The sequence below is a fragment of the Plecotus auritus genome (assembly GCF_963455305.1).
Source record: "Plecotus auritus genome assembly, chromosome: 4".
NCBI classification, from domain to species: Eukaryota; Metazoa; Chordata; class Mammalia; order Chiroptera; family Vespertilionidae; genus Plecotus; species Plecotus auritus.
This window is the reverse complement of record NC_137775.1, coordinates 38,147,558-38,170,599: the sequence shown is the minus strand read 5'-3', so window position 1 is coordinate 38,170,599 and position 23,042 is coordinate 38,147,558. Positions and strand designations below refer to the sequence as shown.

The 23,042-nt window shown below is 43.5% G+C and overlaps 1 long non-coding RNA gene across 1 annotated transcript in view; it reads left to right on the top strand.

The window, feature by feature from the left end:
• The window catches only part of LOC308246229, a 102,640-nt gene that overhangs the window by 45,737 nt on the left and 33,861 nt on the right, over positions 1–23,042 (top strand). Inside the window, exon 2 of the long non-coding RNA XR_013960378.1 lies at positions 16,218–16,423. This is a non-coding gene — a long non-coding RNA (uncharacterized lncRNA). The remainder of the gene's footprint in view (positions 1–16,217; positions 16,424–23,042) is intronic.

Genomic DNA, 23,042 nt, shown 5'->3' with positions numbered 1-23,042 from the left:
CATTAGCAAAAACATTTTTATCTTATGAAAAACAACTGGAAGGGGAAAAGTCTGCCAGCCAACATACAGCTTACTTGCTGCTGCCCCCGCAAGTTCTGCTGGGCGCTTTTGGTGGTGCCCTTTTCAATATGCTACCCTATCAGTACATTGTAAAGCTAGAATTATACATCTGCACGAGAGGCCTGATGATTATGACTCTTTGAAGAGAAGCCCTGCACAGGATTACCTTGAGAGAAATCATTTACTCATTCTAGTCACAGTAAACAGCTATCCCGGAGGCATTTCCCAGTAACTTCGCACACAGTGCTTAGGGACTGGCTGAGCCACACCCAGCATTACTCTTCATATACAATGAACTGTTACAACCAGCAGCCATGAACTCCCCTCCTCCTCCTCCTCCTCCTCCTCCCTCTTCTTCTTTTAATGTGCAGTTGAACATAAGCTTCTCTCTCAGGTAGATTAGGGAGCTAGTACAGGACAGATTCCTTTGCACAATATGTTAAAGGCATTTCTGTTCCATGGCTTTTGGGGAAGAGGCAGCTCATTTGGACTGGTCCTTTTAATGTTGTTTTGATTTTGAACACTTTAAAAATGGGCTCGCATTCTTTTTCTCTGTTTGAAAAAGCTATTATGTTGTTTTAAAAATACAGATTTTAGACCCCAGGTAATATATTATCCAAATACTAATTTAAAACAGAGTATTATTTAATATATTTGATTTATAACACATTACATACCCCAAGCATAGAGAGCAGGTAAAAACAAAGTTTATGTTTCATTTTAATATGTTGGCAACAGAGTAGTCTGTTTTAAAAAACAATATAAATCATTTTTACCACTGTTCTCTGAAAATAATTCGGGGTTAACAAAATCTAAATTGCACCTGTCAGAACTGCCAGTCATATCCTCAGTTTTCACCGACTCTACTCTCCCTTCCCTCTCTGCATGTTTAGAGTAATGGAACAGCAGCACAGTTTCCACAATAAAAGTCAAAGAAAGCAAAGGAAGTTTATCGCATTTCTTTTGTGTCTGTAAGCAGATGAGTCCTGGCTAACAGCGTATAAGTACACAGAGTATACCTAAAGTGAGGCAGTACACATGCGCCAGACTAGATGTGTGGGTGTCGAGTGTGCACGTATGCACATGCCAAATTCCCCATTTTATCACATAAATATGGCAGTTTCAGTACCTCAGTAAATATATTAATGTTTTATGTGAAAAACCCCCTCACAACTCAGCATACAATATGTATATCTTTGCTTAGAAATGTAAAAATAGTATGCTTGTGAGTGCTAATTAACTAGAACTTAAAGTAAATACTTTGTGAAGAATACACAACAAACTAGAGTAATTAGACCCCAGTTGACCAGGCCAACTGTGAAAATACAGAATCAAAGAAGTTCTGAGCTGGAAAGATTTGATCAGGTCTTTATCCAACTCTTATTAGAGCAGCCTTGGGCAAACTATGGCCCGCGGGCCGGATCCGGCTGTTCTATCCGGTTCTCTTGCTCTCCCCTCCGCTCCTTTACTTTGAATTTATATTAGTTCACATAAACACTCCATCCATGCTTTTGTTCCGGCCCTCCGGTCCAGTTTAAGAACCCATTGTGGCCTCGAGTCAAAAAGTTTGCCCACCCCTGTATTAGAGGCATGAATCCCCTCTGTCACATCCCAGTGAAGTGGTCGTTTTGCCCTGGTTTTAAATACTTTTTGTTATCACCACAATTAGCTAGTTATTAATATTAATGAAATTTTGGTGTATGATACTACTTACCAATGCAACTACCATCAAGTCCTTCTTTGTTTTTTAAAAATATATTTTTATTGATTTCAGAGAGGGAGAGAGAGGTAGACATCAATGATGAGAGAGAATCATCAACTGGTTGCCTCCTGCATGCCCCACACTGGGGACTGAGCCTACAACCTGGGCATGTGCCCTGACCAGGAATTGAACCACGACCTCCCGGTTCATAGGTTGACATTCAACCACTGAGCCATACTAGCCAGGCAGGTCCTTCTTATTTAGGGAAGATATGCTTATCTGTACCTATATATTCATTTGGTTCTTTTTCTTCCCCTTCAACCCATATAGAATAAATCTAATCCCTTCTTATAACCCTTCAAATATTCGAAAACAATCATCATGGCTTATAACTGTCCTATAACTGAGCTGTCACTAACCAAGACTCATCTCCGAAACCAGTCAGAGCTGGGATCTTTATCTGTCCACACCACTCAGCAGCTGAAAGATGCTCGTCCATAGGAGACTGGTGCTGGTGATTCTCAGATGAGGCGCCTCTGATGTGGTTATGCCTTGTTGATGAGCTACTGCAGAAGACACTGGAGCTTGAGAGGGGAGATCCTAAAGCCCCGAGAGCCCCATAAAAGGGCTCTGAGTCTTAATTAAGTTGGTGATAGCAAAGACAGGAACTGCAATGCTTCACCTATACCAAAAACTAAAACAAAACTAGTAATTCATGTCATTGACATTCAACCAAGCCTGTACTTTTTGGAGCTCCAGTTCCACCACCACCTCTTCCACTGGCCAGTTGCATGCCTTTGGGCAATCATCCCCACCATTCCAGAGTCCCCCCTGTGATATTCAAAGACACACGCTGCTTTTCTACCTCTCCTGGTTTCAGCTTCCATGTAATTTCTCCAGGAATGCCTCCATGACTCCCATCCCCACCCACTACACCCTATAGTCACCTCTACCATAGCTCTTACTTCACTGTGTTTCAATCACCTGTTCACTTGTCTATCTCTGCTGTACTGGGAGTTCTTTAAGGCGAGGACTCAGTCTTGGTCCCCAGCACTTAGCTCACTCATGCGTGGTGCGTACCAGAACTCAGAAAATATTTGTTGATAAAAGGAAGGAAGGAAAGAGAAGACAAAAGGGAGAAGATAAAATTAGGAAATTGAAATACATGATCAAAATGGTCTCTTACAGCTAAAACTCTACAATCCCTTGTTCTTAAGTTCCATCTTTAATGTCAACCTCAGACTTTCAGAAATTCAAATTTTCTCTAATAAGAGGATGCATTTCAAGTGGTTATACCAAAGTAGGGAAACTATAAATATGTACTCATACATATAATTTTAGGACTGAGATTTAGAGTTCACTTAATAAACCCAAACCTTATTTTATATATGAGTAAACTGAGGCACAGTGAAATTAAGTTATATATCCAAACCCATCCTGTTAGCAGGAAGACCCAATTTTAAGCTCTTCTCTCTCTTACCCCTAAACCAGGATAGCTAATCTCTAGTCTTCTCCCTTTTTGAAAGAGCTGCTACAAACTTGGCTACAAATAGAAGTGACAGATGTTTTTCCCTTTTATGTGATGGTTATGTCAATCCACAACTTTGTGGCTGTAAATTAAACTTTGAGAAACACCCTTCCCTCTTCTCCCAGAAATGTCAGAGTGTGCTACAATGCCACCAGAGGTGACTCCTGTAAGTTGTTTGCTTCTTGTGAGTTGCAGTCGTGTGAATTGCTTTCCACCGGGTTGGGTATTCAGGCTCAGTGTTCTGGTGTTAAGCCAGAGGAGAGTGCTGCCATGAGGCCGGCTTCTTGGCGAGCAGCCCTGAGGTGCAGCTGTAAGGTGACCCAGTGCAGGCATGAGGCCAGGGACCAGTGCTCCGTGCCAGAAACCTGAGCCAAACACTGGAACTGATTCCCAGGACACTGAATTGGTCTCAATTAAAATTTTAGATAAAATGATATTTTGTTTGCCCCAAAGAACCACTTCAATTATAAGCTCATAGGAAAACTGGATGTTTTGCCATTATACTTAGAATACTTTTCAGAGGCCAAATCTACGAGTAGGAGGATCATTTAAGAAGTCATGAATGTTTCTCGAAAGCAACAGTATTTATAAGATATGCTGACTGGAGAACCGTCCTTTTTCTATGTCTTTGAATATGCTGTGTAAGTTGTAAAACTAGTTCATATGTAAGGTGGTATTGGAATAGAAATGGTAGAAATCATGGTCAAAGAGATGGTGTTGATTGAACCGAACTCTGGACCCAGACAGATTTGAATTCAGAACCAAGCTCCACCACTTACTAACAGCTGACCTTAGGTAGCATACTTAATCAGAGTCTGTGTTATATTACTATATTGGAGTTTTCAACCTGGCTATGGTAGAACCACCTGATGCTTTTATTTTATTAAAAAAATTTTTTTAATATGCTTTTATTGTTTTGTTTTTAGAAAGAGAAAAGGGGAGGGAGAGAGAGATAGAAACATCAACAAGAGAGAAATATCGATCGGCTGCTTTCTACACGCCCCACAATGGGGATCAAGCCCACAACCCAGGCATGTGCCCTGACCGGGAATCAAACTGGTGACCTCTTGGTACATGCACCACTGAGCCACACCAGCCTGGCCCATCTTTAAAAAGTATGACTGGACTCCATCCCAAACCAATTAAATCAGACTCTCTGGGGATGGAACCTAGGCATGAAATACAGTGGTGTGCCTACGACATAGTGAATGTTCAATTATAGCTGTTATTACTATTAACATCATCATCCATAATTCCTTTAATTCATATTGGGCTTAAGGCCCAATTTGATCCATTCACAGTCCTGCAGAAAAGACTGATAAGTCAGAAGCATCTTACTAATGAATGTGAAAATAAGTAGAAAAGCCTATAGGGACAAATATTTGTATGTAACCTTTTTGTTAGATTTTGAGTGAAAGGATAAAGTTCAGGGTTTTCATTGACTCAAGCCCCTACCACACCTTAGTATTTATTATTTCTCCACTTCACAGAGTCTTTAAAAAAAGACAACCAAGCACACAAAAAACTGAAAATAAATAAATACAAGGCAATCAGGGGAGATACACATTGGGAGGAGGACAAGGGAGGCTGGAGGCCTCCAGCTAGAAAGATATTTCTTAGCTCAGCGGTCTGGCTCAGTACTTCTCAAACTTTAGTATACATCAGAGAATCATCTGGGTGCCTGTGAAAATACAGATTGCTGGGCCATAACCTCAGAAATTCTGGGAGTAGGTTCTGGTCTTGATTCTGTGGCCTTGGACAAGTCACGGATCCTGCTTAAACTTCAGACCCCCATTAATAACACTAGGAAGTTGGACTGTGTGATCTTTTCCCACTCTAACATTGTCTGGTGGTCAGATGCAGGGGTTGTTAACCCTGTCAATGGAATCCCACCTGGAATCAGGTAGAAGGGGCAGTTGTGCCTTCAGGGGGTTTAGAATAAGATGAATATATACAAATATCAAACAAAGCAGAACAGTATACGTTTGTTCAAAGAAATAAAAGGAGGAGCTATGACTGTTAGTGAGAGATCACATCTGTTTACTGATGAGGGGGATTGTGGGCAGGGGCACACCTAGGGTCAGCCCATCCCTAATGTGCATGTCCCCACCTCATTGATGAGAGGAGGAGAAGCTGCTGAGACCCCGTAGCTTTAAGTTGTTGCAGAAACCCATCTTGAACATTAACTGTCTAATTCGGAAGTTGTTGGCTCAAGACACAGACATTGGCCTAATGCTTGGAAACTGCTTACAGGGGCAGAGACAAAATGAAGGTGGTTGTCGGGTTCCTGATAAGCGCTCCATGTCTTGGCCTGCCAGTTTATTAGTCAGGTGGCCTCAGGCAGGTCACTTCTCTGAGCCTTGGTTTCACCTCAGCTCTTCCTCTAGAGATTGTGATAATATCAACAATGTAGGATCGTTGTGAGAAATGAATTGGATGGAGTATGTGCCCCTATTGTAATGCCTGAAACACAGTAGGCATTCAGAAAATTTTCTCTTCCATCTTGCTTCCTGTCCCTCTAAACATGTCCATGTATAGAAACAGCCTTTTAAAATCCCTTTGGGTGGGGGGAGAGATAAAGATATAGATAGATAGATCCTTCCACAGTAATTACATATAGTATTCTATATACTCTGCCTTTGCATACATTTAAATTTTGGAAATTATGTGCCATGTTTATTGAAGAAGCTTTCCTACCCCTTTCTACTGATTGAAAGGACAGGGCGGAAAGGGCAAATCGGAAGTTGTCCCTGGTTTATCCATGGCTGAAGGAGGAAGGCGGGAGGTCCAGCATGTAGCATTACTTCTTTCTGCAGGTGAACTGATGGAGACTTAGAGGCAGCAACTGCAACATGGCCAGGGTAGCCTAACTTTGTCCTCTCACTTTCAGTATAGGATTGTCAGGCTTTTAAGGAGTCCTTGTTGCTGTATTTATGGTTCACCATCATCGTGGCAACCAAGAAAGATTTATGCGGCAAAATATTACATTTCATTAAACTTTGGGATGAGGAAATCTATGTGTAAGATATCATTATTACTTTTTTAAAATTAAGGAAAATCATCCATTCTCCCAGCCTCTAAATATTTATTGACAGCTACCATTGTGACAAACACAGTTCTAGGCCCTGGGGATACAACAGCGACTGAAAAAAAAACCCCTGCTTTCTCAGAGTTTATATTCTGGTGACGAGGGAGAAAATAAACAAGATAAATTCGTGAGCTATTAGTATATAAGGAAGTGTTAATGCTGAGGAGGAAAATAAGGCAGGAAAGGGGACTATGAAATGTCAGTGGGGACGAGGTGTGGAGATGTTAGATAACAGTGCAGGGAAGCCTCACTGATAAGGTGCTTTTGAAGTAAAGAACTGAAGGAAGTGACTGCCAGCCGTGGGCATGTCTGAGGGACGATGTTCAAGGCAGGGGGAGCAGTCACTGTGAAGGTGCTGAGATGGGAAGGTGCCTAGTATGTCTGAGGAACAGCCAGGAGGTCAGTATGCCGACTGGGGAGGGAGAAAAAAGTCCACGCTATCGGGTCAGAGAGGAAACAGGTGGTTGTGCGGGGCCTTATAGGACGTGGTAAGCACTTTGGTTTTCACTCAGAGTAAAAAGAGAAGCCACCAGGGAGTTGGGGCAGAGGAATGATAAGAAATTGTGTGTCCATTTTTATTGAGTGCTTACTCTGTTAGAGTCTATTTTAAATAAATGCTTTATTCACAATCCTCACAGAACCTTATGAGCCAGGGCTCACGATTTTCCCCACTTTACAGCCGAGGAAACTGAGGCCCCCCACAGGTAAATAACTGGCCTGAGGTCACATGGTTAGTAGGGTGTTGGCCAAAATTTAGAGCCTGGTGAACTCTTATTGTCCTGACTTCCCAGATGCTTAAGAGAGTGAGGCAAAGATTTTTTTTTTTCTTTCTTAATATCTGTGTTTCCAGAGCACAGTTATAATGAATTTACTTCATACCTAGTCATGAATACAGGACTTTTTCAGTTAAACTGACAAATATTTCTAGTATTTTGCTTCTTCTTCTTCTTCTTCTTCTTCTTCTTCTTCTTCTTCTTCTTCTTTTTATTTATTTATTTATTTTTTTTTTTTAGTTTATTTTGTTCATTACATTCCAGATTTAAGTGAAATCATATGGTATTTGTCTTTTCTCTGCCTGGCTTATTTTACTTAGCATAATACTCTCCACCCAGTGTTTTGCTTTATGATTTTAAGTGTTTTTCTAAGCCCTCAGAATAACATTTTAACAAGCATGTTGACGTGTCTCTCTTTAATTATGCAGTCAGGTTTTTTTTTGTTTTGTTTCTAATGTAGAATTTGATTGGGAAAATTTTTATTTTATTGCTTACAACCTTACCTTAGTGCTACCTAAATCACTATTATATGATTTGGCATCTATAATTTATCACTTTCCTCTGCTATTAAATGAAATGTCCTTTAAAGCATTCCACAGCAAGGTGAACACAAGTCAAGCTTGCAAAGTTCTAGAAAAAAGAATTGCAGAGTCATTAAAGAATCATGAAAGCTGATTTATATAGCATCCAATATCAGGGCTGCCCAGTTGAACAAGGATGATTATTCCAAGTCATTTTTAGAAGTCATCTACATTTCAGCATCTAATTTTCATCCTCTTTTAAAGAATAACAACAATAATACCTTATTTATGTAAAAATTCTAAAAGCTAAATCTTTAATTCATTTCTCTTAATTTCACGAAAGCTGAAGCTGAAACAAAAGACATTTTAAAATACAGGGAGCCCAGATCCTTTTACTGTTGTGCGGCTTTAGCATTCTACTGCTGTAGCCGAGTCCTCGTTTCTGGGGCCAACTGCCTTTTGCATGCTGATTTTCCGGAGAGTCTCTCAGGAGTTACTACTTTTGAGTGGTATCTACCACGACTTCAGTCCCTGCAGGAAATGGGGGTAGCAGAGTTTGGAATGAAAACATTGAGGGAAAACAGATCTCTCCCAGTAGAACCATTAACTCATTCTAATTTTAGGTTTCAGGCAGACCACTTAGCTGTGCCTTCAGCTACCGGCAAACATATACCTCTCAGGTGCCCGTCGTTAAAGGACTACAACCAGGATATAATAAAGGTTTCTATTGTAATATTTTTTCAGTAAAATAGGTTATGTCTGAGAATATGTGTATATGCACACGCATGCAAACCATGTGTATTCATGGCATTCAGTATAAGAGAGATGCTCCAAAAGGGGTTCTTTCTATTTTTCATAAACCCTAATTTCTCCTTCCAACCCCTCATCACCAAAAGGACTAATAGTTCTGGGCTCAAGACTCAGAAACCATATTACTGAGTTTTGAGAAACAGGAATTTTCGAGTAACAAATTTTATGTGGTAGCTATTTGGTAGAAAAAGGCTACAAGTCAATTCAATTCACTTCTACCAGGAGCGTCCAGATGTGCTCAGCATTATGCTAGGCACTGTTCAGGGAGTTGAAGAGACAGAGCACATGCCCTTGACTCAAAACAACCAAATCAAATCTAACGAAGGTCTTCGGAGAGGAAATGGTTGAAAGGACATGTTTCATGGCCAGGAAAACCACAGCAAAGTATTCCAATTAGAAATAAATTCGAGAGTGCTACACTTTTCCGGAAGGTCAGGAAGTTAAACTCTTGGTCTTGAGCTGCCTCTCACCTCCACCCCTGCTGACCCCGAGAACAAGTCACTCTGTCTCTGTGGGAACTCAGCAGTTGCTGCCAAGTCTTGCCATTCCTCTGCAGAGAAGAGCCAGGGGTTTTCACCAGAGGCTGCCGGCCAGCCTCAGCAGCAGAAGGAGGTTGCCGAGGTGCCAAGGGCTCTCTACACTGCCCCAGTGCCAGCTTTCTGTCTACAACAGAAAGTTCACTACACTCACTAAAGCCAAGTCTGACATATTTTTAAGTCTCCAAAAGGAATTTCATAAGCAGCTTTGCTACTAGAAGATTAAGCTCTCGTTTCCCAGATTATATTTTCTATTTTCCTTAAATTCAGCAGCACTGTTTGTTTGTTAATCCTCACCCAAGGATATTTTTTTTCATTGATTTTTTTTATTGTTTAAAGTATTACCTATGTCTCCTTTTTCCCTGAGTGACCCCCTCCCCAGCTACTCCCAGCCCCCAAGACAAGCTCCCACCTCCCCAGTGTCCGAGTCCATTGGTTATGCTAATATGCATGCATACAAGTCCTTCGGTTGATCTCTTACCCCCACCGCCACCCTCCCCTGCCTTTCCTCTGAGGTTGAACGGTCTTTCCATTGATTTTGAGAGAGAGTAGAAGGGAGGGGGAGAGACAGAGAGAGAAACATTGATGTGAGAGAGACATGTTGATTGGTTGCCTTTCTCACATGCCCTTACTGGGCCGGGGATGGAGCCTGGAATTGAACCTGTGTTCCTTCAGTCTGAGGGTCAACACCCAACTGGCTAGGGCAGTTCAGCAGCACTTTTAACCCATGACAGCCATGGTGTACAAAAAAACAGTTCTGGCCCAGCCGGTGTGGCTACGTGGTTGAGCGTTGACCCTGGAATCAAGTGTTCACCAGTTACATTCCCAGTCAGGGCACATGCCTGGGTTGCAGCCCAATCCCTAGTATGGGGTGTGCAGGAGGCAGCTGGTCAATGTTTCTCTCTCGTTGATGTTTCTATCTCTCTTCCTCTCCCTTACTCATCCTCTAAAAATCAATAAAAACACATTTTTTTAAAAAATTCTGCTTTCCTCATAGTTTAAAGCTTACAGCTGTGACATCTTGGTACTTTACATAGTGATTAATTGTCTTATGCTAACATTTGATTAATTTTTTAAAAATGTCCTTTTGCCCTAACCCCGTGGTCGGCAAACTGCGGCTTGCGAGCCACATGCGGCTCTTTGGCCCCTTGAGTATGGCTCTTCCACAAAATACCATGGCCTGGGCGAGTCTATTTTGAAGAAGTGGCGTTAGAAGAAGTTTAAGTTTAAAAAATTTGGCTCTCAAAAGAAATTTCAATCATTGTACTGTTGATATTTGGCTCTGTTGACTAATGAGTTTGCCGACCACTGCCTAACCGTTTTTGGCTCAGTGGACAGAGCGTCAGCCTGCGAACTCAAGGGTCCCAGGTTCGATTCCGGTCAAGGGCATGTACCTTGGTTGCGGGCACATCCCCAGTAAGGGGCGTGCAGGAGGCAGCTGATTGATGTTTCTCTCTCGTCGATGTTTCTAGCTCTCTGTCCCTCTCCCTTCCTCTCTGTGGAAAATCAATAAAATATATATTTTTTTAAAAATGTCCTTTAGATAATGTGTGTGGCTGGCACGTGTGGTTGTTTGGGAAACTGGGGCTATGAAGTGAGGTGCCTCAAACAGCTGAATTTGATGAAATGTCATGCACTCTCGACATTTTTAATAGTACCTATTTTGCTCATTTGACAGCATCTAAAACCTACCTGTCCTTCAGGATTTAGCTCAGTTCCTGCTTCCTACCCAAAGCCTTGCCTGACAATTTAAGTTCTCACTGAGGTGTTTCCTCCGGGAACACCTAAAGCCTGATTTTCTGTGCAGCTATTATGGTGTTTAGATATGTCATTATGCACCCATATTTATGCCTCGATTTTTTTTCGAGTCAAGGGTCATGTGCTCTGTCTCTTCAACTCCCTGCACAGTGCCTAGCATAGTGTTGAGCACATCTGGATGCTCCATGGTAGAAGTGAATTGAATTGACTTGTAGCCTTTTTCATCATTTCCCCTATTACCATATCTAGGGCTAGTGTTTGCATTATTGCCTTTTATTTCTTGGTTCCCTATCTGTGCTTTAGTGACTCAGAAGCATCCAGAGTGAGCTGCGAGTTGGACTACTCATGGAATAGGTTTGTCGCTTGTGTTTTTCACTATTCTGCACCACCCATAGAAAATGGGAGACAAATTCTATTTCTTATGACTGTAGTCATTGGGGGGATTACCAATGAATATAAAGAGAAAAGCTAAGCTAATGGAACAGAGAAAGACCAGAAATATAAAAGGTGAAAGGAAAAGAGATGGTGAAGAGGCAAAAACAACAACAACAAAAGAAAACCCAGCAATCCTGTTCTCTGATGTAAATATGTTTCTTCTTTAAATGACGGAACATAAAGACTCTTTGCAAGTGCATTTAATAGATGATTCTTGCACATCCTGAGGATGCTTGCTCTTTGGGGAATTGTATGCAGAAACAACCACCTTTCCAGTTTGAATTAGGAATAAACTGGAAAGACAGTTACTTTGGAGGAAAGGAAAAGCCTAGCAACACTGGCACATTGTATGCAGCAGTAAGAAATGACAACCCAGAATGAGATAGACTTCTCTCTCTTCTGTGATCAGCTTGCTATGCCCTCCGTGAGTCCATGAGATTTTGCATTTTATAGGCTGAGCTTCCCACTGGCAGCGACTGAAGCAGTTCATTATGCACATCTGTCACGTGACCCACTTCATCAACCAAATGGAACTGGGAGAATAAGTCACCCTAACAAGATCCTTCAGTACACTCTTAAAAACTACTTACAGATGTACCCTTCCTCTGAAGGGGTACAATGAGTTTCCTTGTATGGTGCCACACGATACAGGAAATGCATTATTCCCCTCCAAATTCAGACTACCAGGAGGAAGCACATGAAAAGAAAGCAGCTTACAAAAGCACACACAGCTTTTGCAGAAGTCCTGAGAGGGGCTCATCCACCAATTTATGATAACGACAGATAAAATCCCAGGCCTCTGAAGCTCAGTTCATTACAAATGCTAATGTCCACACAGGGAGAGGAAACCACATCAGCATTCAGCATCCACACAAACACTGCTCATGCTTTTATTTATGGTTGTCACTGAGTCCCCTCAGCAGTGTGCCAGCTCTCTCTGTGCTGTAACTTTAGCTGCTTTATGTGCTTTCCTGACTGGCTATGCTATGTACCCATAGGCGATTTCAGACTATGTCTGGTGAGATAAGCGGCCACGCTTCTGATCTTGAATCAGGAACTATTTTGTTCACATTCAGATCAGGTAGAATGAATGTTTTTGTAGGCGAGTCCAGGATTAGATTCACCTGCCATTGTTAAGTCTATTTCAGTTGGTGTGATCAACTTATCATTCAGTCAGCCAACGAATATTTATTGAATACTTACCATGTGCCAGGCATTGTTTTAGGCACTGGAGATTAACAGTGAACAGGAGTCCTACCATCATAGAATTACATTCTAGATGGGAACAAGGGAGACAGTAAATAAGTATGTAATATGTCAGTCAGGATAGGCTAGGTCTAAGAGGTTATTTGTAGCAATAAACAACCCAATATCTCAGTGGCTTCAGACAACAAAGTTTGTTTCTCACTTACACTACACGCTCATTGCAGGTCAGTGGGGGCTGTGCTCTGTGCAGCTTCCCCCTTGATGCAGATCCTCCGGAGTATGGCTCATCTCCGTGGCAGATGGAGAGGATAGAGTGGTGAACTGCACACTGGCTCTTAAAGCTTACACCTGAAAGTGACACAGGACACTTCTACTCACAGGACAAAGCAAGTCGCATGGCTGCTCCCAACTTCAGAAAGTGAGGAAGTGCACTCATGTGTTTGGGGAAACTAGACACATTTAGTGGACAGAGCTGTCACAGATGATGACAATTGCCATGAAGAAAAAAAGCCAGGTACAGGAGATGATGTCTGGGTAGGTGGTTTCTACTTGACATTGATGAACAGGAGTGGTCTCTCTAGAAAGGTGACATTTGAGAAGAGATTTCAGGGGTGAAAGAGAAGGCCATTGGATGGGGGCAGGGCAGCTTCCTGCAGAGGATGGAGCAAGGACAAAGTGTGCCTGGCATGTTTGAGGAACAGCAAGGAAGTGGAGTAAGCAAGGGGAAAGCTGTAGAAAATTAGGTCAGAGAGATAACAGAGTTGTGGGACACAAGGTAGCACCTTATATTAAGGGCTATGGCCATTGTAGGTTTTGGGTATAAACATTCTCTGAGTTAGATTTTCAAAGGATCCTACTGAGTGCTGTGTGGGAAATAAACCAGAGGATCAAGGGTTGAAGCAGGGAGTACTTAAGAGGCTCTTTCAATAATCCAAGTGAGGCAAGAGAGGGGGCAGTGGTCAGATTCTGGATATAGTTTGCCAATGTATAGATGGAAGAGAAAGAGAGGATTCAAGGATGACTTCCAATGTTTATTTCTTTTAGTAATCCCTGGATATGTCTAAGGACTACTTCATGTGATGTTTGAGAATCTTCAGATTTGTCAATAACATCATAGTGATAACCTCCCCATAAATGAGTACACAGTTGATCAGCCAAGGGGAGATGTGGATGCTGGGGAGTGAGCTTGATTCATGTACCAGCTTAGGGACTTATGTCCCCACATTGGCCTCATGTCTGATCTCTCAGAGTTTGTGATCCAAGTTAATTTATATCGCCAGAGAAATTAGCTTCATAATTACAATCAAAATAGGAGCTATGACTGAGTCATCCCAATCTCATCCCACCCCTCCATTCATTTGTGAACCTCAGATGTCACTCCCAAGAGACCCAACTATTACAGCACAAAGTCTATCACCTGGAAATTGGTTGAATAGAAATTTTAGCAAATACAATAAAACAACATTGTGTCCCCTCTGTCTGCTCACCCTGTCTTTTTGTAACATCACTCTCCCCATCACCAACACATAGGAAATGGCAATTAGAACTCCCTACTACACATGGGTCTTCCCTTAAGTCCTCTCCAGCATAGTAGCGCAGAGGTGAATGAAAAATTGCCAACTACCGTAAGATAATGAATAAATAAAGGTCAGTGCTGCTTTTAGACCCTGTATTCCGGGGTCATTTGTACTCAGAAGCATTCATGCATTCAACAAATCTTCTTAAACTCCTAGTATGTGTCAGGTACTCTTTAAGCACTGGATTCAGCCATGCATAGAATAAATAAGTAATACATATTGTTGAAAACTGGGAAAGCATAGAAAATATTAGGGGAAGATAAAATTTCCACTAACTCAACACTGAAACATAACTGCTGGTAACATTTTGCTGCCCAGTCTTATTCTAAAAAATACATATTCTTCCTTCCTGATTTTTGAATATAATTTACACCTTTGGACTTACACTATACATTTTTTCTTTATAAATTTTTTCTTATAAAAATAAATCACAGCAGATGCTCAGTAATATTTGTTAAATGAATGGAATAATTATAGAAACTTAATAAATTATAGAGAAGCAAAAAATGTTTAAATGAAAATCATCAATAATATCACTTCTAAGAGATAGTATCACTATTAATAGTTTGTGTTGTTCAGTAGGATTTTGAATAATCAGCATATTTTTACAACACTGCTCTGCAACAAATGGTTTACTTTTTAAATGACAACTTTCTCTTTTTTCCCCCCTAATTTCAACTGGTATGGTAACTCTCTTTCAATTTATTTTATTTTATTTTTAATTTACTTTTTATTTGTTGATAGTATTACAGATGTCTTCCATTTACCCCTCCTTCCCCCCTCCTCTTAGCCCAGGGGTGGGCAAACTTTTTGACTCGAGGGCCACAATGGGTTCTTAAATTGGACCGGAGGGCCGGAACAAAAGCATGGATGGAGTGTTTGTGTGAACTAATATAAATTCAAAGTAAAGGAGTGGAGGGGAGAGCAAGAGAACCCTCCGCTCTTTCGGCTCCGCGGGCCGGATAGAACAGCCGAACGGGCCGGATCCGGCCCGCGGGCCGTAGTTTGCCCATGGCTGTCTTAGCCCCTACCCCCCCATGTCTTCACTACCCTATTGCCTGTGTCCATGGGCTATGCATATCCTACATAATAAAGAGGTAATATGCAAATTGACCATCACTCCAACACAAGATGGCCACCCCCATGTGGACACAAGATGGCCACCACAAGATGGCCTGCAGGCGAGGGCAGTGGTGGGCGATCAGGCCAGCAGGGGAGGGCAGTTGGGAGGGACAAGGACTGCAAGGGAGGGCAGTTGGGGGCAATCAGACCTGCAGGGGAGGGCAGTTAGGGGTGACCGGGCCGGCAGAGGAGGGCAGTTGGGGGTGACCAGGCCTGCAGGGGAGGACAGTGGGGGGGCCCAGGCCTACAGAGGAGGGCAGTTGGGGGCCACCAGGCCTACAGGGGAGGGCAGTTGGGGAGAACCAGGCCTGCAGGGGAGGGCAGTTGGGGGGGACCAGGCCTGCAGGGGAGGGCAGTTAGGGGTGACCAGGCTTGCAGGGGAGGACAGTTGGGGGCAATTGGGCCAGCAGGGGAGCAGTTAGGCGTCAATCAGGCTGGCAGGGGAGTGGTTAGGGGCAGTCAGGCAGGCAGGCAGGCGAGCAGTTGGGAGTCAGCAGTCCTGGATTGTGAGAGGGCAGTCAGACATCCCTTGAGGAGTCCCAGATTGGAGAGGGTGCAGGCTGGGCTGTGGGACACCCCCCCCCCGTGCATGCATTTCATGCACCAGGCCTCTAGTTTATATAATAAAAGCCTAAGTGACTGTATGGTGGAATGACCAGAATGACTGGTCGCTATGATGCGCATTGACCACCAAGGGGAAAAGCTCAATGCAAGAGCTGCCCCTGGTGGTCAGTGCACTCCCACCGTGGTAGTGCTGCTCAGCCAGAAGCCGGGCTCATGGCTAGTGAGCACAGCTGCCACCGTGGGAGCCTCTCCCAACTCTGTGGCAGCACTTCCAAGGGACCAGGATGAGTGCAAGCGGTGTGGCGCCTGGCCCCAATTCAGGCTCCTCCCTAGCCACCTGCCACTTGGCACACTGCTGCATCCCCTGAGGTTTCCCGGACTGCCAGAGGGATGTCCGACTGCTGGCTTAGGCCCAATCCTGGTGCCGTTCTCTGTAGAAGGCAGTCAGTCTGAACAACTCAGAAACTCAGGGAAGTGCAGGGAACTCAGGGTGAGCCTGCCTCCACGCCTGACTTACCCACTTGATGGTGTTCGCAGGACAGACCGTGGTGGCCCAGCCCGTGCACATGCAGCAGCTGCTGAAGCTCAAGCAGCAGGCCGTGCAGCAGCAGAAGGCTATCCAGCCACAAGCCAGCAGTCAGACATCCCCCGAGGGGTCCCGGACTGCGAGAGGGCACAGGCCAGGCTGAGGGACCCTCCACCCCCAGTGCACAAATTTTGTGCACCGGGCCTCTAGTAAGTATGTAAGTTCTTTGGTTTATCTCTCTCTTTTTTTTTTTTAATATATTTTATTGATTTTTTACAGAGAGGAAGGGAGAGGGATAGAGAGGTAGAAACATCAATGAGAGAGGAACATCGATCAGCTGCCTCCTGCACACCCCCCACTGGGGATGTGCCCGCAACCAAGGTACATGCCCTTGACCAGAATCGAACCTGGGACCCTTGAGTCCACAGGCCGACGCTCTATCCACTGAGCCAAACCAGTTAGGGCTGGTTTATCTCTTATTTTGTTGGTCAATTCATTCTGTTCATTAGATTCCACAAATAAGTGAGATAATGTTATATTTGTCTTTCAATTTAAATGTTTGCATAACCAGACTCCTCCCCCACTTTCCTCTGTGGCTGGATAGTTCCAGGTAGGCTGCGTTGCAGGTGATAGTGATGCCTGATTTTTTGGAAAAGCAGAACCAGAGCAGAGAGCAAATCAGTTTTCCCAGCCTGAAGTCAAAATGTCCTTTTAAATAACAGGTATAATATGAACACAATACTGCTTTTCAAATTACTCTTCAAAATACTTTCAATCCATTATCCTATTTTTTGAGGTCCCATTGTGAATCACGAAAGTTAGTTTCCTTTAAAGTCAAACATCATTGCCAGGTTTGGTAGATTCTACCTTTGATCATTCCAGCCAGTGCTGCTGGGGATCTCACTCCCTCACAAGGTGTTGGAGGAAAGAAGGCTGTCTCCAGATGCCGGCATTGTTCTATGTGTCGGCCGTGGCCTCTCCCAGGTCAGCTCTTCTGAAAAATGAGGTGGAAGTTTTAAGCTTAAAAGCTTATGTGTTGACCTCTCCTAAGGGTTCGTTTTTAAAATGAAAGACTTTTTCTTGTTAGGACTTGCCTTTTTGTAAATAAGAAAATATTCGAAGTCCTCATAAATAATCACTAATATGAGGAAGAAAGCAAGAAGGAAACAGCAAGAGAGGAACATTTATTGAGTATTCACTGCCCGGCGCTATCCTGGCTTTTGTCAAACATCTTACCTTATTCTGACAACCTGCCTGGGAGGCGGCTCTGCCCTCTGTTTCATGGCTGCGACTCTGGGAGGTAAAAGAGCGAGCCTCAGGTCACACAACTTGTAAGTAAGTGGACTGGGATTCAGACGCAGGTTGGTGCGTCTGACTCAGCTTGGTCAGTGTTTTCTGCCACAGATTTTGTTTGGGGAAATTGGACAATGCCAATATTCATTCATCGAGAGTGTTTCTTTGCCCATTCATTCCAGCAAATTATCATTTTCTGCTTTCTCACTCAGTTAGTTGTATATTTAGCTGACAGGCTTAACTTCTAACATTCTCCACACCCTACTTAGCAGAGTGCAGAAACCCATTTGCTCTCTCCCAGCAGATCCTGGCACCAGCCAGGTTTCTGCTTCTCCAGATGTGGAGGTTGTGGTGTAACAAGCATGTCCTCACCTTCCCACTTCCCGCTATGTTGTCTGGCCCTAATGGGGCTAGGCTGCTGAGGTATGCCCTGTAGGCTGCATTGTCATTTACTAGTTTAATACGCATACTCTGTGGGCTCTTTCATATTTTCCCATTTCATACATTGTCTCCTAATCTCAGATCTCATTTACATGGTGATTTATAATCTAAACGTGTATGTGGGGAAAAGAAGTGAGCAGGTCTTCCGTTTATTGGTAAAAACCTCCAGTTAGCTGCCTCTTTGAAGATCTGACCTTGAAACTGCATCATTGTGAGCTTGGTCCTGAGTCACCCTGAGGGTCAGGGAAAAGGGGTCAGCTGGCCCGTTTGCTTAGCACTGACTGATGTTGCCTTGGGTTGGATCTTTTCACAGGTTGTGTCCTTTCTCCTCAGCTAGAGTTTAAGTAATTGGAGGGCAATAGCACGTATCACTCCTCTTTGTGCAAAGCATAATATCTGGCACATAGTAGGCATTTTATAAGTAATTGGAGATTGGTTGCTGATCTGTAGGTCCTGCTTAACCCTCACTGTGTAACCTTTCTGAGAGTAGCTTTTGAATGGCAGTTTCATTACAAATGGGAGAGTGATGGGACCAGAACTTTAGTGCTCACACTGGAGTGTCAGGGACTTCTGCTTCATGTGTCTGGTATCCAAAGACCTGAATTTAAAAAAAACCTGAATATGAAAAGGCCCTGCCCACCACTTTGGAAGGCTCCCACTTTAAGGTGTACTCACAGCATGGTTTCATGCTTGAACTTTGTGGTACTGTTTTTCTCAGTTGGGTTAGTGCACAGAAACCTTTCCACCCGTGACACTGGAACTTCAGTTAGTTCTTCAGCAGCCATTTTTTCCCCTGTTAAGATCAAAGTTATGGTGATGTGTAAAGAGGCATGCAGGGCATCGTCTTGGGGGGCGAGGGCTCCATGAGCGAGGCAGGAGGGTGGTGCTGGGCATCTTGTTGGAGGAAAGAAGCACAGACAGAAGCAGGGGAGAGGTTTGCTGAACTGCTTGCCAGTTCTGCGTTGAGCTGACTGGCTCTGGCTGCACAAGAACTTTAAAGTTGACAACAGATTGGAAGATAGAACCAATTAATTCCTGGACTCAAGGAGCCCTTGGTCCATACCTCAGATAACATGGATGCTGGAAATTGGGCAGGTCCCAGTCTCACCTAAACAGGATTGATTCTCCTCCCCTTGGAAGAATGCAGCTTTCACCACCGCCCGAGGGAGCCTGGCGTCACCCTTACGCCTGGATGAATGAGTGAACAAGAGGCTTTCTGTGGAGGACATCGCCCAGAAGGTGCAAAGGCCAGACAGGTACCTGCGGCCCAGCTGCTGCTCAGTGACAAGGCTGGCAGCCAAGCCCAATGCCAGCTTTTCGAAAGCAGCCCTTTGATAACACTGATTACATTTGCCTCGCTAGAGCCTTGGGCTGATTGAGCAACAGCCAACTTCTCTGGGTAACAAAGAGGAGGGGAAAGTAATCCAAACACAGGTTTTATTATAAAAACCAGGGAGTGAGAGAAGTGTGTTTATTCTGTAAGATAACACACCTGCTCAGTGCCCGGGAGGCTCATTTCCATCAGTTGCCATGGCAAACTCGTTATACTTCAAGGCCATGTGGCTTTGTTTCCTTTTGAGATCTGGTCCTTGTCCTACCTTTCCTAACAACTCCAGCACAATGACATGGAAGCCTGCGACAGCATAATTGATTTCTCCTTCCCTCTATCAACGGTTCCCATTTGTTCTGTGCAGGACTGAGGCTGCCTCCTCCTTTGAACTCCACACTAACCACCAAGGCATGCTTCACAGAGCCGTCCTCATTAACATTCCAGGTCCCCCTTCCCTGTCAGCGATAAACAAGCCCTGCATCAATGGCCTCCTTCCTTCCAGACTTACAAATGAGTGGCTCAGTTCCACGTTTTGCTGCTGATCCAGGTGCCCAGGCGGACAATGTGGGGCTAAGAAGCACGTGGGAGAAACTAAAAATAGAACAGCAGTTTTGGATGCATACCAGAGCAGCTACTTCATCTCAACTTGCTTTGCACACTAAGCCTAATGGGATCCATCAGGCATGAGTTCTCTCTCCCTCTCTCTCCCTCCCTCCGTCGCTCTCCTCTGTCTCCCCAGCTGCCATCAGAGCCTTCCTGGTGAAGGGAGCAAAGAGAGGTCAGGCAAGGGACAAGAAATGTGTGTCCTTAAGGTTTTAGTTTGCAAGACCTGGGAGATCTGAGGGCTGCAGTTATTCCTTCCATACGCATGTGTCTAGAAAACAGCAGGCAGGCCCAGAACACAGTCACCTTTGCCCAGGTACATTTCGCTCCAAGACTTCCATTGTTTAGCAAGGGCTCAAATATCACTTCCTTAAACACCGGGGAGGTGTGCCCTAGACCCATATGCATACACTCCTTAAAAGTTAAATAGAGAGCACACTACACTGTGTATTCCTCTTACAGCCTGCGCGGCTGGAGACTAAGAATTTGGGAGCAAGTGCTCAATCACAGATGGAGGGGTGTGGACCAGTGGGTGAGCTGGCAGCAGGTGACTGCCCAGAGTCTGTGGAAGCCTCCCACCAAGGGACATGTGTTTCTGTCTGAAAGCTTTTTCCAATAGAAAATGGAACAGAAAAGTATGAAGTTAGGAACATGCTATCCTGCCTGGGCACAAGGCCACCCTGAATGCCAGCTGCGTTGACTGAACTAGGCTCCTTTGTGTCGTGGATGGGCCTCCTGCTGCTTCCCCACCCAAAGGAGAGGTCGCATGACCCTACATTTCTCATTTCTTCAACAGGAAGGTAGTGCAGATGTTCCAAACAGCTCTGTACTATTCCAACAAGATGAATAGAACATATTTCAAAGTAAAAACCTTTTTCCATGTTTTTGTTTTAGAGATTGGCCAGATAAAACTAAAAGGAATTGACCTGACTGGTAGTGGGTTTTGTCTGTAAGCTTCAGGAAGGTGTCAAGGTCTTTTAAATTGTGCCTTGGTTTCGTATAATACCAGTATAAAATAAATAAGCCAAGCTACCTCAAGAAAAGTCACACACCATGTAATCGGAGCAATAATTAATTCCCCAAAGAATTCCCCACAGAACAAGTTGCAACATGATCGTTGAATCCTCCAGCCACCAGAGGACAGAGGTGCATCTTCCCTCAGGCCTCCTACGTTCACGAGGCGCAGTTTGCCTCCCGGAGGTACTGGGTCTGCTGTTGAACAAACCTGCCGTCAAACACCAGAAAGCTTTCTACGTTCACCAGATAAATGTCTGCAGACTGGAAACCAGGATATCTAGGGTCTACTGACTTAGACAAGCCACGGTTTCTGAGGTCCCCAATTTTCTCACATAGAAAACAAAATGGCAGAGGTGCAGGTTTCCTAAAGTCTGAAAATTTTATGACAGAAATAAATGATATGAGAATTAAATTGATTTTGATGCTTTCTTTGCTTTTTTTTTTTTTCCCCTCAAAAGTTTGTTCTTTATCTCTTTTATTGAGTTCTTCATCTCCAGAATGTCTATTTGGTTCGTTTTTCAAGTTTCAATCTCTTGAGTAAGTACTCGTTTTGTTCACTGGTTTTTATTTCTGAGTTCATCAAACTACCTCTGTCTTTCTTTTTTTTTTTTTTTAAATATGTATTTTATTGATTTTTTACAGAGAGGAAGGGAGAGGGATAGAGAGTTAGAAACATCGATCAGCTGCCTCCTGCACACCCCCTACTGAGGATGTGCCCACAACCAAGGTACATGCCCTTGACTGGAATAGAACCCGGGACCCTTCAGTCCGGTTAGGGCAGTGGTCAGCAAACTGCGGCTCGCGAGCCACATGCGGCTCTTTGGCCCCTTGAGTGTGGCTCTTCCACAAAATACCACGACCTGGGCGAGTCTATTTTGAAGAAGTGGCGTTAGAAGTTTAAGTTTAAAAAATTTGGCTCTCCAAAGAAATTTCAATCATTGTACTGTTGATATTTGGCTCTGTTGACTAATGAGTTTGCCGACCACTGGGTTAGGGCATGACTCTGTCTTTCTTGTATGGTAACCCGGAGTTTTGTTGCTTTTTTCAGAACTGCCATCTTGAATTCTGTCATTCAAATCACACATTTCCATGTCTTTAAAAGTTTATTTTCTGGAGACTTTATTTTCTTCCTGCGCTGCCTCATTACCTTGGCTGTTTGTGGTGTTTGGTGGATTCCTCCTCTGTCCACCTATGTGTGAGTGACAAGTGTTTTTAGTTCCTACACTGCTCTGGCCTTTCAGATCTCTGTGGCTTTGGCATTTTCTTTCTTCCTGCCTGGGTTTTTGTTTATTTGGTCAGTAAGCCAGTTACCTTGAAATATAGTGCATAATTCTTCAGGATGAGCAGCATTTCTACTTTGTGAAATTTTCCCACACTCTAACCTTTCTTGTCTTTTCAGTTGCCCCTAGGAGGTGGGTCTCACTGATTCTTCTTGGTTCATTAAGAAGAAACAGAAAGATCCTGTGTTTTGAGAGACTCTTTCTGGATCATTTCCCAATGATCATAGGACTTTGTAATCCAATGGCAAAGGTGATGGTGACAATGGGGTGTTTGGCAAAGTGGATGAGGTGGTTGATGGAATAGCTTAGGTTAAGAAGAATGCTTGGCAAGGCATCATGAAACAATGTCTGGAATGTTCAAAACAGATTTGTTTAATAGGAAAAAAGAAAATGTTTATCAACTATAGTAATTTTTTCTGAGCACTGAGCTGAGAAATAGCTAGTCTGATTTTGTAGCCGTGAACCGAGATGTCTTTGAACAATATGGAAGTTAAATTAAACAGGCACACATTTTGAAACCAGTCACTGAAATTAAAAATTATATTTTAAATTTTGTTAATCACTAAATATTAGACAAGAACCTAACCTTGCATTCTGTACACCTCATCCCTAAAGTCTGTGTAGGTCTGAATAAAGCTGAGGCAAAGGGATTATTTTTACAGAGTCAGCAATAACCCACCTCCAGCCCCCAAATGTCTACAGATGAATGCAAAAGGACCAGGATAACGTCTAAACAAATCAAGTGTTAATCTTAGTGCCAGTGCTCGAAAATCGTTGTTCAAGTTCCTCTGATGTTTGTGGTCATCAGACTGCATAGAAACTGCAGGGGTCAAACTTCCATCACTTGGCCAGGTGCTGTGTGTGTGTGTGCA